At 43.8% G+C, this 17,223-nt stretch overlaps 1 protein-coding gene across 2 annotated transcripts in view; it reads left to right on the top strand.

Annotated features, from left to right (window-relative positions):
• The first annotated feature begins 2,219 nt into the window (after positions 1–2,219).
• The window catches only part of COL22A1 (collagen type XXII alpha 1 chain), a 235,023-nt gene continuing 220,019 nt past the window's right edge, over positions 2,220–17,223 (top strand). For both annotated transcript variants that reach the window (XR_008235346.1, XM_052788276.1), the window contains exon 1: positions 2,220–2,316. The gene's annotated coding sequence lies outside the window, so the exon portion shown is untranslated. The remainder of the gene's footprint in view (positions 2,317–17,223) is intronic.

The raw sequence follows: 17,223 nt of genomic DNA, 5'->3' as shown, positions 1-17,223 counted from the left end.
ACTGTTAAAGACAGAGTGAGGATATTAGGGTTTCCTCACTGTATGCAACACTCATCTTCAATACACCGCTTGGTTTAATCTCTTACAGCTGATCAAGCTAACGTGTTGGTGAAAAGATCCCTTTGCTATTAGTGTCACCAAATTCTTGGGAAGGTGAATTAGGGAGAAAACCACCAGCATCCCATAAACATAACATTTTGACATTAGGTAAAGATTATATTTAATCAAATATTGGGTTGAAAAATAAAGCTGCCTGAAGAAAAAGGTATGCAGAAAGTCAGCATAGATACTGAAGCACTCAATTATGGGAAAAATTTTGGTTTGCTAATTTGGTCTAGAGTTGAGCAACTCCCTGTCCTCCTGTTTCTTTTGATGCGGTTTGTGAATGCTGGAGTGGGAACAGTCTGAGATAGATGTTTCTTTTTCAGGGTTGTAGATGCATATGCAGAATTAGATACTGCATCTATTTTTTGTAAACTAATGAAAGGCTGATTCTGATGGTAGAGCTGTGAATAAACCCTGCAACTGCTCCAGAAGCTGGGCAGAGGTCAAGCAGGTTGTGGGTCCTCAAGAAATCTCTCACTTTCCTGCACTCTCTTACAGATGTTTTCTTTCTGGGGAAAAAAAAAAAAAAAAAAAAATCTCTGACCAGTTTTTCTAATTACCTCTGCCTAAAATGCAATCCTGCAAAGAAATTTTAAACAGCCACACTATGAACACTAACTTCAAGTCCTAATTGGGTAAATATGTACCTAAGTGCTTTGCCGAACCAGGGTCTCAATTGTATAAAGGTAATGATCCCTGCAGGGAACCTGAAAGGGAACGGCAGAGGTGATGATCCTTCTTCATTAGCAAAGTCTTTCTATACCCACAGGGAAGATAAGGAATCTGTTCTGCCCAAGGAAGGGAGGAACTGATAGATGAAACAGGTCTCTTACAAATGCACAGGATGGCTGTGAATTGGTCTTAATAACATGCAAAGGATAACATTATTACACCTTGTCTCATTGGCAGTAGTGGGGAGGAGACCGGGCTTAGTGAAAACAACATCTGTCACTGGCAAGAGGGTTTACAGAAAGCACTAGAGTGCTGCTGCCCCAGCCGTCTTGTCTTATAGGACAGAAACCCTCTCCATTTAAGCACTTTTCAGCTGTGTGCACCACGGGCTTTGGTACCTGAAATAAACCAAAGTGACTCCACTCTGTGTTTGTCAAAAGTTTTTAGCTGTATGAATAGCCTGGTGTAAAGGGAAGCTTTATTTTCCTGGAAGTATTATGCAGGGAAAAAACGCTTAGACATACGTAGTGGCCCACTGACCTCCATGACATCCACCAAGCGCTCTGGATGCCCTGGAGCACGTGGGGTTAGTTTGTGAGCACCATATAATCCGCCCTGTGTAACTCCACTTCTTTCCCACAGCAATTCAAGGCAAAGCCCCACAGATCCTGATCGCAGGGGGCAGCGGGACCTTCATCCTGCGTGTTAGTGTACAGCGAGCACTTGCCAGACGTAGGCATGTGGTGAGAGAGGCCAAATGAAAAAACAGCATCTAGTTCAGTTCAGTCTCCCACCTGCCAGTAACTGCTACAGTAATGCTAAAATCACTTCTTCTAAAGATTTATTTATTTTATTTTTAAAATATTGTAAAAATTATTATGCTCAATAATATTTTTTTCCCAAACCATTGGAATTATGTGTACGTATTTTAAAAATTGAAATTATACACACACACGTACATATACATAGAGAGAGAATACATGTTCCCCAATAAATTTTGAAATATGGCAAACTGAGTTTTGTTGACAATTTTTCTTTGGAAAGCTGAAAACTTTGTGGAGAGGTATCCGCAGTACTCCTTCAGCTTGAGGGTGAGCTGTAACACAACAGAAATCAGTTTCTGTATCTGTTGATACCACGCAGCAGCCAGACCAGATGAAATAAACCTCTCATCTCCCACCAAAGCTGTATTGACATTCGTGGAGCTGAGCAGCCTCAACCCTGCTGACACCTAAGGCCTCAATCCTGCACCGGGAAATTTCGGCAAACGCAGGAACATCTCCGTAACCTGGTCTAGATCCTGGCTCGCAGACCCGCTCTAGATGCAACTGCATTTACAGCCGTGCTAAGTAAGTACATGGAAATGCTGGGCACTGATGACATCCCTTGTGTGTCCTTTGGCTCCCATGTGAGACCAGCAGTTTGGGACTGACCGGGCTACTTTGTGAGCCTCACAGCCCACTCCGGTGGACGTCCATCCCCGACGAAAAGCGGGGCACAGCTACCGAAATGCTTCCTCAGGGGGAGAAGCTGCGGTCTGTAACTTGCAACTCTGATGCGTGGCGGCGGTAGAGACGGAGGGATGTGTCTTGTCTGGAGGAGGGGTGAAGGACTGGTGGCTCCAGCACGCAAGTCAGAGATGAAATCCAAGCGAAAATATCCCGGCCGAGGGCTTTTTATTTAGACGCTGAGCTCAGGGAGGAGGTAAAAGCAGAGGCCACCTGTTTGCTAAACTAGAAAGGGCATCCGCCGCCTCCCCACGCTGCCTGGGGACACCCTCCCTCCCGGGGGGACGCGGCTCTGCCCCTCCTCTTGCAGGGCTGGGGGCTCAGGTTGCCCCGCACGCCCCTCGGGTCGGCACCCCCAGAGACTTCTCCCTCATGCCCCACTCCTCTCACCCCCGCGCCCCTCGGCCCCCTCCTCAGCCCCACGGCCCGCAGGGTCTCAGCCCCCGCATCCCCCAGCCCTGTCCCTTCACACCGCCCCAGCCCCGGGCCACCCCCCTGCTCCCGGCCGGCGGCGGGGCCGGCAGCCCTCCGCTCCGCTCCCCGCCCAGCCCCTTCCCCTCCCCTCGCTCCTTAAACCCCGCGCCCGGCCCGGCCCGGCCCCTCTCCCGCCTCGGCACCCGCCTCGGGCCGGCTCCGGCGCCCGCCCGCCCGCCCGCTGCCGCCAGGTCCCGCTGCCGCCCTGCCCTGCCCTGCCCGCCGGCCGGCCGGCTGCCCGCTCTGCCGCGCTGCTCGGGCCCCCCCTTCCCCTCCCTCCCTCCCATCCTCTTTCTCTCTTTCTTTCTCCTTTCTTTCTTTTGTCTTTCTTTCCCTTTCTTCCTTTTCTTTCTTTCTCTCCTTCTTTCTCCTTTTCTTTCTTTTGTCTTTCTTTCCCTTTCTTCCTTTTTTCTTTCTCTCCTTTCTTTCTTTCCTTTCCTTCTCTTTTTCTCTTTCCTTTCCTTTCTTTCTCTCTCTCCTTTCTTTCTTTTCTTTCTTCCTCTCTCTCCTTTCCTTCTTTCCTTCTCTCTCTCCTTTCCTTCTTTCTCTCATTCTTTCTTTCCTCTCCTTTTTCCTTTCATTTTTTCTTTCCTTTTTTCCCTTCTTTCTTTTCCATCTTTCTTTTCCTTCTTTTCCTTCCTTCTTCCCTTCCTTCCTTCTTCCCTTCCTTCCTTCTTCTTTTCCTTCCTTCTTCCCTTCCTTCTTCCCTTTCTTCCTTCTTCTTTTTTCTTTCTCTTCGCCTCTCTTTTCTCTTCTCTTTTCTCTTCTCCTTCTCTTCTCTTGTGCTCTTCTCTTCTCCTCTCCTCCTCTCTTCCTCCTTTTTGTTCCTCTTCCTCCTCTCTTCCTCCTCTCTTCCTCCTGTCTCCCTCTTCTCTCCCCCCTCTCTCCCCCCTCTCTCCCTCCTCTCTTCCTCTTCTCTCCCTCCTCTCTCCCTCTCATCTTCCTCCTCACTTCCTCCTCACTTCCTCCTCTCTCCCTCTTTTCTCCCTCCTCTCTCCCTTCTCGCCCCCCCCCCCCCATTTGCCCACCCCTGCTCCGTTCCCCGCGGGTCCCCGGGGGCACGTGTGCGCGCGTGGGCCGTGGGCGGCGGGTGGGGGGGTGTGTGTGTGTGGGTTGCACACGTGCGCGCGCGCTCCGTGTCCGTCCGTCGTATCCGTGCGTCGCGTCCGTGTGTCCGTGCGGGCGCTCCTGCGCTCCCATCGCCACAAGCCGTCCCCGACAGCAGTGCGAAGCGCACCTCGGCTGCCCGCCGAGGGCGGCTCGGGAGCTGGGCACCAGTGACCGCTGTGGGTGGTGCTGGTTTTGTGCAGGTAAGGGGACATTTGGGGGTTTGCGAGCCCGGCCCCCGCAGCACTGCGACTCCGAACACGGCCTTTGCTTTGGCCGTTTCTTTCCGTTTTTCCCTTGTGCGGGGAGGCAGCTCGAGTTCAGAAGAATTTTTTTTCGTTTTAAGTACGCAGACATGCAGGAACAGGATCTGTGTTTTGAAAAGAAAACCCAGAAGGATCTGTGTTACCAGTATTCCTAAGCTGGGTTTGCTTGTTTTTTCTTCAGTCAACAAAGTTTTCAGACCACAGAGTGCTAGGTGAGTCTGTCCTCTGAACCCAGGTCTGGTTCGGCCCTCGAGTTGTGATCAGTGGATGCAAAGTGCCTTCACTGCAGGTGCTAAAGCAGAGACTGAAGAATGGGTAATGACCTCATTGAGGAAAGCCGTTGAAAAAGTTCAGAGCTGACAGGAGGTTTATAGATGTCAAGATTACATTATAATTACTGGTTTTAGGGTTGGTTCTCCTAATCAAGCATACCTTGGGATTTTGGTGACCTAACACCTTCTTGTATGCCATCTGTGTGATACTTCAGTTTCTATTAGTATGCGGGAATACTATGCAGTGTTAACAGGACAATGCGTTCTTCAGTTCATATTTGTTACAAATGTGCTGTGCATCGCTTTCCAGCTATAGCCTCAAAGTCTTCCTCTAAGCTGCCTAATTCAGCAATTCCTTCACTTCTGTATTTTTACACAGCTAGTGTTCTTAAAAAAGTGTACTGACTGCTTCACAGCTGACACTTCACAGGCATTAGTATGCATGCAGTGCTGTGCCTGTTTGCACGTATTTTGATTAAGACCTTAAAATAACACAGCCCATCTGCGCAGTGTGGACACTAATGGAATCATTCTCAGGAAGATGCACCTGCAAAATCTATCTATGTAACTGTGTGCTTAATTTCCACCCAGGATTACTATAGCTACGTGCCTGAATTTCCTCTTTTTCTCTTATGAATGCCTGTTTAGACATCTGATTCGGGGGAGTTTGTATAAATAATAATAAATGCAGAATAAATACTAATCAATAAAATAGTAGGGGGGGTTTCTCAGACAGGTTAGGCAGGTGATTGCAAGGTTTATTCTACTTCAAAAGCTCCATGACTACTTTTTTTTTTTTTTAAGAGTAAGCATTTAGTAGTTTTTACTGAAGTTTCAATCCTTCTACCGTCACGCATATTTCCCAGCGTGATGCCGCTATTCTGAATATACAAAGACCATGCTCTTTGTCCACAGCTGGGACGCTGCTCTGAAGTAACTTCCAGTAAGACATATCAAGTACATGAAGATATATATTAGAATTAACATCAGTGAAGTGTTTATGGAATATTACTACAAAAGAAAGTTCTGAGTATGTATTGCAGATTCACTGCGTACCTTCAATAAGTGTGTTTTGTTGCTGTTGCTTCTAATAAGAAGCAATGTGCTGTTTGGGATCCTTTCTGGGGAAACCGAGGCTTGGAGAAGCTGAGTCCCATTCTGAACTTAGCAATGGGCAGCCTTCCAACTGATGAATGTCGTCTGGTTTGGGGCAGAATTATTCCAAGTAACTTGCCCAAGGGCAGTCCTCAACACACTGCAAAGCCAAGGGAAGAAGCCAGGTCTTCTGACTTCCAGAACAGCAGATGATGGTGCCACTCTCTCCTGGGATCAGTTTGGGGCAAATCGTGCTTGTTTTATCAGTGCAAATAGTATTCTCTCTAATCTGAGTGATTGTCTCTCAAATTTGAGTAAGACCGATGCCATGAATGAGAAGAGGCTTTGGCTTGGAATAGTACATCTGACGGAAGACTTATTGTGGGGGAAGTATCAGTATGACTCATGAATATGACTCATGTTAGCATGGTGGAAGAACAAGGTCCCCAATGGGGACCTAACAGGGGAAGAATTAGGTGGAAGAATTAGTTTGTTTCTGTGGTCTGTGGGAAGCTTCTTGTGAGCTCAGAGACCCAGACAATGTGTGGGTGAGCGTGCCTGTAGCACCTACACATACACATAAGTCTTTTCTTACTTCTGCTGACATTTCATACAGTTTTAGTGCAAACAACTTCGCTACATGCTGGAGCTAGCTGTTGATTCTGGAGATTATGATACTGAAAATAATAGGAATAAAAGAACGCTTTTGTTTCCAGCATGTGATAAGTTCCTTGCTAAAATACATTTCTGAGATTTGCTCGGTAATTATCTTGGCTTCAAAGGGTATTTCAATTTGTCATACTGCAACACTTTCTTCTAAAACCTGTTTTGATTAATCACTGCTGGATGATTGCAATTCCTTCCTTTTAAAACCATTCTTAAACTCTTTCCTTTTCTCATAATGAGGAGCAAAGCCTTTAAGAAAAAAACCCTGCATTATATCAACATCTTGTCTGTACCACCATACCTGAATAATACAGGTGATACTGGGCTATTTCAGCTCTGCAGGCAATGCCAAATTCCCCAATCTTTCCTCGATAAACTTCAATTATGTATTGTCTCCCATGACACTGAAATACCCCCTTGCAGCCCTTCCAACTCCGTTTTTCCTAGCGAGGAAGATGTGGCAGTGCCACAGATTTCTACCTTTACAACTAGCTCTTAGAGAGGAGCCATTCCTGCAGGTCTTTCTTTGGCCAAATGAGTCTAAAGACAGGAATATTGGGTCCTTATTGGATAGCGCTTACTTTGTATTAGGCGCTACCGACTGTTACAAAGATATTTTGGAGCATGAGAGCTTAAGTTTTGGGAATGGGGAAAGGGGGAGGTGGCATCTACAGAAATCATTAAACTGTAACTGAGGAATTTGGAACGTATTTTGAAATTGTTGTAGCAAATGTAGGCAGAACAGGAAAAGAGCAGGAAAATTAACATATTAGAAACTATCATATTTGGACAAAAGCTCACTCTGTTGATTTCCTCCATCGTATACTTCATTTTACTTGGTGTTTTCCTAATGGCTTGTTCCAGTTGCTGCTGAAGTTTTTGTGATCCCCTTCAATGGAAGTCACATCAGGCTTCAGAAGTTAGCACGAGCAAATCTCGGCTGAGATGACTCTGTCCCAGCACAACTAGCGGAGCCAAGCAGAGGCATGTATTTTGCAGGGAGAGGAACTTCTGCAAGGATCTCCCAGTGTGCTTTTGGGAGACTTGCATATCTTAAGCCTTGAAGTGATCTGCTCAAGACACGCTCAGACTTACATTCCCCTTGGCAAGCAAGTATGAGATCTTCTGAGGTAATAAACCATAACTTTTATTATATAGTTTTTCATTTCAAATTTTGTTTAAAAAACACTGCTAGGTTTTGGGGTGTTTTTCAGGGGAGAGGAGGTGTTAGTTCTAAAGATCTTGATTTATAAATGACATAAAGGGTCAGTAAATTACAGGTGAAATTAAGGATTTTTGCCTTAACATTACAGCTAAAAAGCCCACTGGACTGTAGTCAGGGGCCGGGGACAGAGGATGTTGCTCTGGCAGATGTGCTGCACAGCCTTTAGCAAGTCAGTGAATCTGTGCACAGTCAGTTCTTCCACCTGTGAATGAGAGATAATTTTAGAAGGAGATCTTAAATCAGTTGTGACCTTGCGATACTAAAATTAAAAAAAAAAAAAAAGGTGTTTTTTATTAGTGCAAAGCATTCTGATTTCTTGTTAATTGAGTAGTATATACTCTAATGATCGGCAACATTTCCAGAATTTGAGTTGCGAGGAGAGACTAGCCGGATCCAATTTTTGGGAAGTATGGAATGACTTGTCCTCTAATGTCTTTCTCCCTTTCCACCCTGGAGCATGTCACTAGTGAAAAAATCTGGACAAAGCTGTTTTATGTGGAGGAATGAGACCCCGGGAACCCAGATTTAAGCTGGCATGGCTCGGAAGCTGTGAAGAGTAAGGAACCTGCGGAATGGGGCAGGCAGGTCCCTTTTATGTCCGAGACAAGTGCATGAAGTTACTTTACGGAGCTTCCAGCACACTTCCATGACTCTTGCAGTGTGTCTGTACTCCAGTTATTCAGAAATGTGAACAAAAATGACATGGTCGTCTATTCAGAGATGGTAATGCAACGCTGAGAACCCTACAACCCTTGTTTTCCATCACAGGACTTTTCCTCTATATGATCTCCTTTGCATTTGCTGCTGCTGGCTGTCATGGGGGCTGTGACCAGCAATTACAGACCCCAGGCTGACATCCCCAGCAGTGGAGCTTGGCCGGGGGCATGGTGGGGAATGTGCACTGATTTCTTCTCCCCACTCTACTCTTCAGGTCCAGTTCCACTGCGTAGGCTGAAATATTTTGTCACATGAATGTGATCTGCAAAACAGGATCGACAGTTCTGGTTGAGGGAAAAGTTGCTTATTCATTCCTGGCCTGAGTATGAGGGTGGAAGGGGGCTGATAATATTTATTTTTCAGCATCACTAAAAGGTCTATGAAGATTAAATAGCTGATGCTTCACCTAGCAAGGAAGAAGTATGTGCACATTATCATTGCCTTGAGAAAACTGTTTCAGAATTGGCAGTAGCTGGGTAGATGGTGGATATATCACCTGCCCAGGACTTGTGGTATAGATTAGAGATTTAATCTGGAGTGGGGAAAAAAAGAAACAACCCACCTCTATAATAAACATTATTGATATACAACAGATATGTCACTTCCTGCTGGTTAGTGGAAAATTAATTTCACATCACAGGTGATGCAAGTAGTGAGATAGCTTTTATTTCGTTGTGCTGCTAGAAACAACCTCAAAAAAAAGAGTGTCTTTGCTTGAGAGAATGAAAGCAGGCTGAGCTGCCATTCTCTATTATATTGAGGTTTTCATGGGAAATACCTGGTATCTTTGTGTACAGTGACAAATAAGAGCCTGAGATTTCTGGAAGTATTTTGACTTTAAAAGGCTTCTTCCTGTAAAACACTATGAATACTCTTTAAAAACTTCCCATTTCTTCCCTGGTAGGGAGGCAATTTAGCAATAAAGAGAGGGCAGGTGCCCATGAGCCCTGGCACTTGCTTGCAAACCCTTGTGCTACAGAAATAGCGATGCAGCCCATCCTGAAAGCCCATTGAAGAGTCATAAATCCCGCTCCAGGGTGGATGGGGCTGCAGAGGTGGCCAAAAAGTGCAAAACCTGGAGCTGACCTGGTTACATGTCACAAAGCTTCTCCAAGCTATGTTAGCCTTGACAATTCATTAGGAATGAATTAAATTGAGTTATGGGTCATATTTTGCAAGTGCTGTCAGGCCTGATTATGCAGTTGTCTAGATTTCCTTTGCTCAGGGAGTACTGCTATCGCAGAGCTTATCTACTATGCAGTAGATGTAAGCTATCCTTCCCCAGCTTATCAGAATCTATTTACTTTGCATTGATTCAGTTCCTTAGAAATTAATCTTTGATTCTTTGCAAAATAGAAGGATCCCTTGAGTTTGGTTTAAGCAACTTGATTTGATTATTGTTATGTCCCAAATATTGATTCTTCAGTGATTTTAATAAGAGATGCTAAAACTGCCATATTTCACATCACATTTGAGGGGAAGTTTAAACCATTGACAGTTTTAAATATTTTTGGACTCATGCTCTTTGATCGAAGCTTAGCCAACATTTGGTTGAGGTTTGACTGCTTATTACCCAAGTGCAATTTTTGCAGTGCTGTTTGCTTAAACATGTTGAATTATGTGCCTGTTGGCAGCATCCAGGTATTTCTTTCCAGAGAAACCAGGTTCATATTGATTGTCATAAGAAGAATTATTCTGCATATCAATTGCAAATATTTTCTTTGAGCTGGAAAGTTTAGAGCTGGAGATACCAGGGGGATTTCTGTTGGCTCCACATTTAGTATAAAACCAATTACCGCTTGTATGACAGAACTTCAGTAATTCCAATTTCATCAGCAGATGAAGGCTACAAATAATCTGCATGGACTGTCTTGATTACCACTGCAGTTCTTAGGAATGAAACAACAGCTGGTACCCATTTCAAAGCACTTCTTGTACTGGGCATCCCTGCAACCCTTTATCCATTTCAGTGGTAGAACACAGTTTTTCTCTACGGTAAATGAAATACCCTAATGAAACGATAAGGTAGGAATGTAAAGGAATGCATGGTTTTCAGTCCATTATAGTATTTGATAAGAGAAGGGTGCGCAGTGCTGATCTTTGCAAAATATACCAGAAAATCTTCAACAAACTCCATGGGCTAGATCTAGGCAGGGTGGTCAGGCACAGCGGTTTTAACTCCTGACTGGGAAATTAATTCAGTACTGCTAAGAGGCAGCAAGGCACAGCTCTTCTCTAGCACCTGAAATTCATCTGGTCCTGTGTGAGCACTGGCAAAGCTCAAATCTGCCTCATTTATATGATCTGCTGCATCAGAGCCCAGGATGCTCTCAGTCTGAATGTGGGACCTGATGATGTAGTTCTGCAATGGCCAGTGACTTCATGTTCCTGCAGCAGGAAGAAAAAAATATCATTCCTTTCATAAAGGACAATGCTTTAGCATAGGTAATGAAACAGTTCAACCACTCTGGGAGGCTGGGCAGGAGTGAATTGCTCATTCCTAACAGATGGGTTGACAACCTTTGTTCAAGTCTGACATTTCATAAGCCACCTTGTGCTTGAGTTGTTTCAAAGCAATTTCCCATCCTGCTTTGCTGTTTAATTATGGTACCACCTCTAGAGTATTTCGAAGAGTGGTTTTTATGTTTTCTGGAGGCTTTTCTTAATTATACGGGTAAGTACTTTTATGATTGATTCCTGAAATTAAAACAGTTTACGAGAGGGCTTATTTTAGCTTCTTTCTTTGCCATCTCTTGGGTTTATTACTGAGTGCATTTTCTGTTCTTTTTTCACTCAAGTTATTTGTGCATTTCTGAGTCCTTTCTTCTTCTTCTTTTTAATTCACTGTTCTGTCTTTTTTATTGCCTTCTTCAACTTTTTTTCCCTTTTCAGTAGATATCTCTATTGTCATATTTTCTTCCCTTAGCATCCTTTTCACTTCCCTTAGCAGCTGTTCCCAGACTACGGGCCATGACCCCAGGAAGGCTGTGGCAGTTATGAGTGGGCTATAAAATTAAGTTGCTAATTTTAGATGTGGTGATACAGGGAAGTCAGAGAAATGCTGCTTTCCAGGACACCATCCAATCGAGCTGTATATAAAGAGAAATCTCCTTTCCTTCAGCAGTTTCTGAGCTAAGACTGATAACAGCACCCAGCAAAACAGATAAATCATGAAGTACCCTTATGCCAGATTCCACTTGTATGATAAACAGCTTAGAAATATTTACTCTTACTTCAATTTCTCCTCATTTCCATGTCTATGTTTTTGCTCCCAGTTTCTCTCCCAGAGAGTATTTTTGAAGGTAAAAACCCGTAAGGCAGGTCCCAGCCAGCCGAGGAAGCCACAGAGGGAGCTGGCAGGTACACTGAATTTTGGGGAGTCTGTCCCCCGAGTTGGAGGAATTGCTAAGGATTGGCAGCTTTGTAGGTCTGCAGGATTCATGAGGTAAAAACCTAAATCACAAAACCCCCACCATAAAGAAGCAAGAACAATTCTGTGTTAACCAGTGTCACTTCTTTTCCTTAGCTGTACGCCTTTGTCCTTCTCCTCATTAATGACTTGAAGATTCATCATATTATGGGCTGAATTCCATTAAATAGTTACAATGGCACATGGCATGGACGGGCATAGCCCCTGGGCAGTGGCTGTGCCGCTCGTTTGTGTGGCGTTTAACCTTTCTTGGGTCTGTCTGCCTCAAGCAGAGAGGTCCACTATGTCTGGAGATGGGCCCTTTCAGCCCAAGATGTCACGATGGGTCACCTCACCTAGTTGTAGATGTCTACTGGGGACTCTCCCGCTCAGCCAGACATCCCTCGCTCCCTTTAGAGGTGGTGAAGACGAATAGGAGGTTTTCCAGGATGATTCATCTGACCTGTTTGAAATGTATTACTCCCTAGAAGTGTCTGTTCCTCTCCACGGATTATAAAGGGCTGGTAGGTGGGTTACTCAGATATAGACAACTACACTGTAAATCTCTGTACTTGGTCAGATTAATCCCTGTAATTTCAATAAGGCCTCAGTGTGTCGCTCGACAGAGTTAACTAGCAGGACTGCATTCCCCACAGGCAGGCTGGGGGGGGGGGTCATGGCTGTTGACCACCATGCAGTGGTACTTCTCAATAAATTAGCACTCCAGAAAGGTTTTGTATTGATTAAAACAATCAGAGTAATTTAGGTGAGCAGGAGGACCAGGAATAGCTGTAGCAGGGTGATGTGACAATTTTTATCCCAGGTATCAGATTTAGGATCTTTCAGGAGATACGCGGTGTGACGGTGATGTCATGTAGCTAAGTGCTCCGTCATGTATAGATGATATAGGAAGTATTAGGCTGTTGGACTGCACATTATCTTAAAAAAGCTCTTCCCTCTCTCCACTAGGGCCCATGCAGGAGAAGGGATTACATTGGCTTTGGGGAATACTAGCCTTTGGGTTGATTTAGTTGCCCTCTGTAGCCAATTTAAGACAATACAGACATGAGAACAGAGTTTCTCTTGCATTGAAACCAGCCAGCAAAAATAATTGCCGGAACATGGCGACAATTCTCTGTGAAACACTTATGTAAATGATCATTTCACTTATTCCTGTTATAAATGGGATAATGTTTATTAATTCTGATTTGTCATTAAGAGGCTCCACAGAGCATGGATTTTTCCATTGTCAGTCCTACGCTGTCTGCAAAAATTGGCCTTTATCTATGAAGTCTCTCAATTAAGTAACAGTATTATGAATACTCTTGATCCATGCCTAGGTGGGAGGATCCACGCCATTGTGCATACAGCTTTTCTGCCTCATTACCAGCTCTTCTTGTTTAGCTAACTTGTTTGCCTGATCAGATGATAAGCACTAATCCCTTCTCTGTTCTGTGACATGATGCTGTGTTGGATGGCAGCAAAGCTGATAGGAGAGTTTTTCTCCTTAAATGCTCTCCTTAAGAATGGAAAGGGTGAGGAGTCTATTAATCCCCTTTGAATCCTTTATGGCTGTGTACTCACAGGATTTGTGAAATCCTGTCTTTCAGATTGTAAACTCTTTTGGCACAGGGATCATGTCTGGTAAACAGGGCACCCTTTGCTCCTGTCCCAGCAGACATAATGTGGGAGAGGAGGGCTTTCCTTTTGGTGCAAGGCTTGGACTGCTGGACTGAGCTGTTCCTGCTCTGTCACAGTAACCTTATGCAAACCAAATCCTTCAGTGTCCAAGCCCCCTGTGTGACAAATTGGCATTTTAAAGATCAGGTGACAGGTGAAGACCCTGGTTATAAGCCTTTTCTCATCCCTCCAGGACCTGTTTCTAATTCAGTTTGTAACAGAGACTTCCTGGGAGATGAATCCAGATGGAAAACTTGAGGCAAGGTGGCATCTCGAAGATCAGATGAGGGAGCATTTTATTTTAAGACTTTAAAAGGCTCGCTCAGGATAGAGAAACTTGGAGGAGCTGCCATGGGTGAATCAGGGGTAACTCTTCAGGGCAGAGCTTGCCTTTGAACTGTTCCCCTGTCAAAATTCCCCAAGGTGCTGTAACAGGGACTGTCACTGAAGCAAGATCTGAGGTGAAGATACACGCAGTTAGGCTTCAGGAGACTTAAGCAGGCTAGAAGAAGATTTGGGGAACGCATTTGTCCAACCTACCCCTATTTGTCCCACCATCCACCTGTGTTGTTTATTCATTGACTAACTCCCCTTTTTTCCTGAAAACCTCCGGCTCGGTAGCTTCTTACGTTGCCTGGGGGCTGTGACAATGCCAAGAGCAACACCCAGACTCCTGAGCAGTAGACGAGTGACCAGGAGGTTCTGGTAGGTTTTACACTAGGTCTCACAACTCCCTGTTGTCTTACTGGGCTTTAGGGAGAGTCAGTTATTACCTGTTCATGCTTTTGGTATTGCTGCTGTTTCAAGTGTGTTGCCTGCTGTCAAGAGCAGAGTCTTCTTCCTAGGCATCTGCATGATTATTGGGCTTGCTTTACGCTTTTAAAGGATGCACATTGAAGAAGCACTGTCCTTTGGTCCTAGGAGCTGTGCAATCTTGTGTTTTACCGGAGATGGTCCTTTTCAGCTCATGGTTTATCACAAAAGACAAGCTTCTGGCCTTTCTGGAGAAGTCAAACTGAATCACAAAAGACTATCAATTTCAGCCCCCCTGGAGTATAAAATCGCTTTGATATGTACCAGAAAAATTGAAAAGAATAGGAAGTAAAAGCTAAAATTTGCAAAAGGGGGTTGTGAGGTACTAGGAACTGGGGCAAATTTTCAAAAGATTGTGCTATGATTTTCCAGAAGAAAGGAGAAATAGGGTAGCCATGTCTTAATTAATAAAAAAATTAGGCTGCTGCTTGAAGAAGAATGAACACTTAAATCTTCCTTCAATGATTCCACTGAAGTGAAAGTTTTAAGATGCACTTGAAAACGCAAGCAGCTTCCTTTGGTGACCATATATAAAAATAGCGGCATGCATCTCTCTTTCAGTGCCTGCTTGTGTGCCATAGGCTGTGGGATCCCAAGTCCCAAACTTTTAGAGAGAAAAATTGGTGATGAATGTAAGTAGATTTTTTCGATGGGTGGGAACTCAGGGATTACTCAGGGATTGCTTTATATCCAACTATATTTGAAACACAGATGTGTCTTTGTCCAGGTTCTTTAATTGTATCACCTGAGTTCGGGGAAAGGCCTCTGACCTTGTTCACACTGATGCTATCTTAGACAGTAAAAATCAATTCTTTGGGATATGGTTTAAATGATGTCTGAACAGAATGGGAAATAGAGATAGGAAAATTAATGCAATCCTTCCCTTAGGTTTGATGCTTTCTGGGAATAAATCCATGAGGTTTAAGAAGGGCTCTGTCACTACCAATAGTTATCTGTGATTTAAGGTTTCAACAGTGTGTTTGGTGTTAAACAGACTTAAGTGGAAAATGACTCCCAATTTATTGAAGCTTCTACCATGGTGTCTTTATTTAGGGGCAGATTCTGTCATTCCAATAAAAAATTATGGAGTGCTTTAATCTGCTAAGAGGTATGCTGAGACACCAGTGGGATTGTCTGAACATTGATCTTTTTGCAAGCTGTGTTACTAAATCAGCAGAGCTAGCAAAGACTGTAGTCATTTCTGAATCACATAATTCAGGGTGGGGTATTTAAAAAAAATAATTGTCTGCGTTGGCTTCCACTGATGTGATGAGTTCAGTAGGAACACCTGAAGTACTAAAATACATAAGTTTTTAAATACATAACTTTTTAAATGCTTTCAATAATTGTCAAAATCTGAATGTTTAAAATTATGACTTAAATATTTTTTAAAATTTGTATATGACAAGTTACGAAAAAATAATGCACTCAGCCTGCTCTCTACAGCAAAAGCAGGTGAGCTAGACGCATTTCTGGCAATACCCTTTCTAGGCGATTGCATCAGGAAATGCTCGAAATCACAGACTAGAAGCCACTGACTTCTGCTTGCCAGGCAGCAATCTGAATTAAATGGGTATCTGCAAATACCAGTGCATTCCCCAGTACACCAGTGCTGATACTGGGACCAGCACAGAGACCGGTCTGCAGATGAAAGGGATGTTAAGCAGCGCCCATGTGTTGTCCTGGGCCAGGCGGGAGGCGAGGGCAGACGTTGCCCAAGCAGTAATCGTGGGAGGCACCGCAGCAGGGATAGCCCTTCGTTATCGTCCTTCTCTTTCTGCATTTGTGGTGGCTGTGAGGCTACTTTGGTCCCTGGGAGGGGTAGAGTGGATCCCAAGTTCTGCCCACATCCTGCCCGTCCCTGCCTGTTTACTTGCAGGGCTGTAGCGTGCAAGAAAGGCATTCCTCTGCTGCAGGACAGAGCTCAGAAATAAGGTATGTCTTAACGTGGCTGAGAGCCAAGTGGTGGGAAAAATACTTTTCCCTCCTCCCATTCTCTTCCTAAGATGAGAAACGGGATAATATAATCCAGTCCTAGATGAAATCTTTGCATTTCGCCTAGAAATGTTTCCTTCACTGTGAGATTCACACTATGCAAGGGCAATGCTCCTATTTATAACTTGTGGTTGAAGAGAAGTCTTTCATCAAGTAGAAGAGTCATCTTAGAGTAACTGTTGAATGGATTTAAATGCTTTGGTAACGTATTTATTTTAAGAGCTTGTCCTCTGCAGAAAGGTGGGTCAGCCTCAGCATCAGGGTCTGTGTGGCTTTATTCATACTTTGCACTTGTGTAATTCCACTGGGGCTTGGGGTTTTGTTGTTGTTGGTTTTGTTTTCGTTTTTTTGTTTTGATTTACACTAATACATAGAGTTGCAGCTGCATATCAAGATGGAGCCAGGCTCTGAGATACCAGCGATTTGCTGCTATGAAAAAATAATTGATTCCTGCTATTTGGAATCTGATGAAACTGAAATGTGTTAAGGTTGAATACTTAGCCTGCACTTGCATGATCTTTCCAATAACTCATCTTCCTTTGAAGTCATTTCATTGTCCTGACTTTCCTGTTCTTGAATTGTTGCCAGTGAAACTGAGTCCTCCTGGTGTAATTCATAGGCAGGAGTCATAAAGCTGACAGTCTTGTACACTGGTATGTGGGGAAGAAATCTTTTTGCCTCTAGGATGTTATTAGGAACAAGATGAAAACTTGTGAATATTTTCCAGGTATCATAATGCTTTAATATTTTGGAATGTTGAATAACATTGGTGATAACATCACAGCAATGTGTGACGGAAGAACTAGTGTTTCTGTGACACTAAATTGCAGCTATCTTTGTTCTAGCTTAAGGTGGACATCAAAAGTCTTAATGCTGAAACCAGTATTATAGCTTTTAACATTTTTTGTCTTTTAATGCTTTCAACTGTACAGGGACTTCACCTACAAACTATGCAAAAACAGCGAAAACACTGGTCTCATGGCTATCCAGTGGCATTTCTGTGGATATAACTGAATGCTTTATGAAAGTAATGGACTAGCTTTTATAAAAAGTGTCCCAAAGCAAAGTTTTTAGAAGAAATCTAATAGTATGCTATGAAGGATATTTTGTGGATTTTGTTTTGTTTTTCATGGTGAACTCTTCATAATTAGTGAAGTCATGGGAAAGTTAGACAAGCTGCTACATGTGAATAAATGAATCAATACATCAAACTAATGTA

This window comes from Harpia harpyja, chromosome 5 (genome assembly GCF_026419915.1).
Source record: "Harpia harpyja isolate bHarHar1 chromosome 5, bHarHar1 primary haplotype, whole genome shotgun sequence".
Taxonomy (NCBI): domain Eukaryota; kingdom Metazoa; phylum Chordata; class Aves; order Accipitriformes; family Accipitridae; genus Harpia; species Harpia harpyja.
The sequence above is the reverse complement of the archived record's forward strand: the minus strand, read 5'-3'. Positions and strand labels throughout refer to the sequence as shown.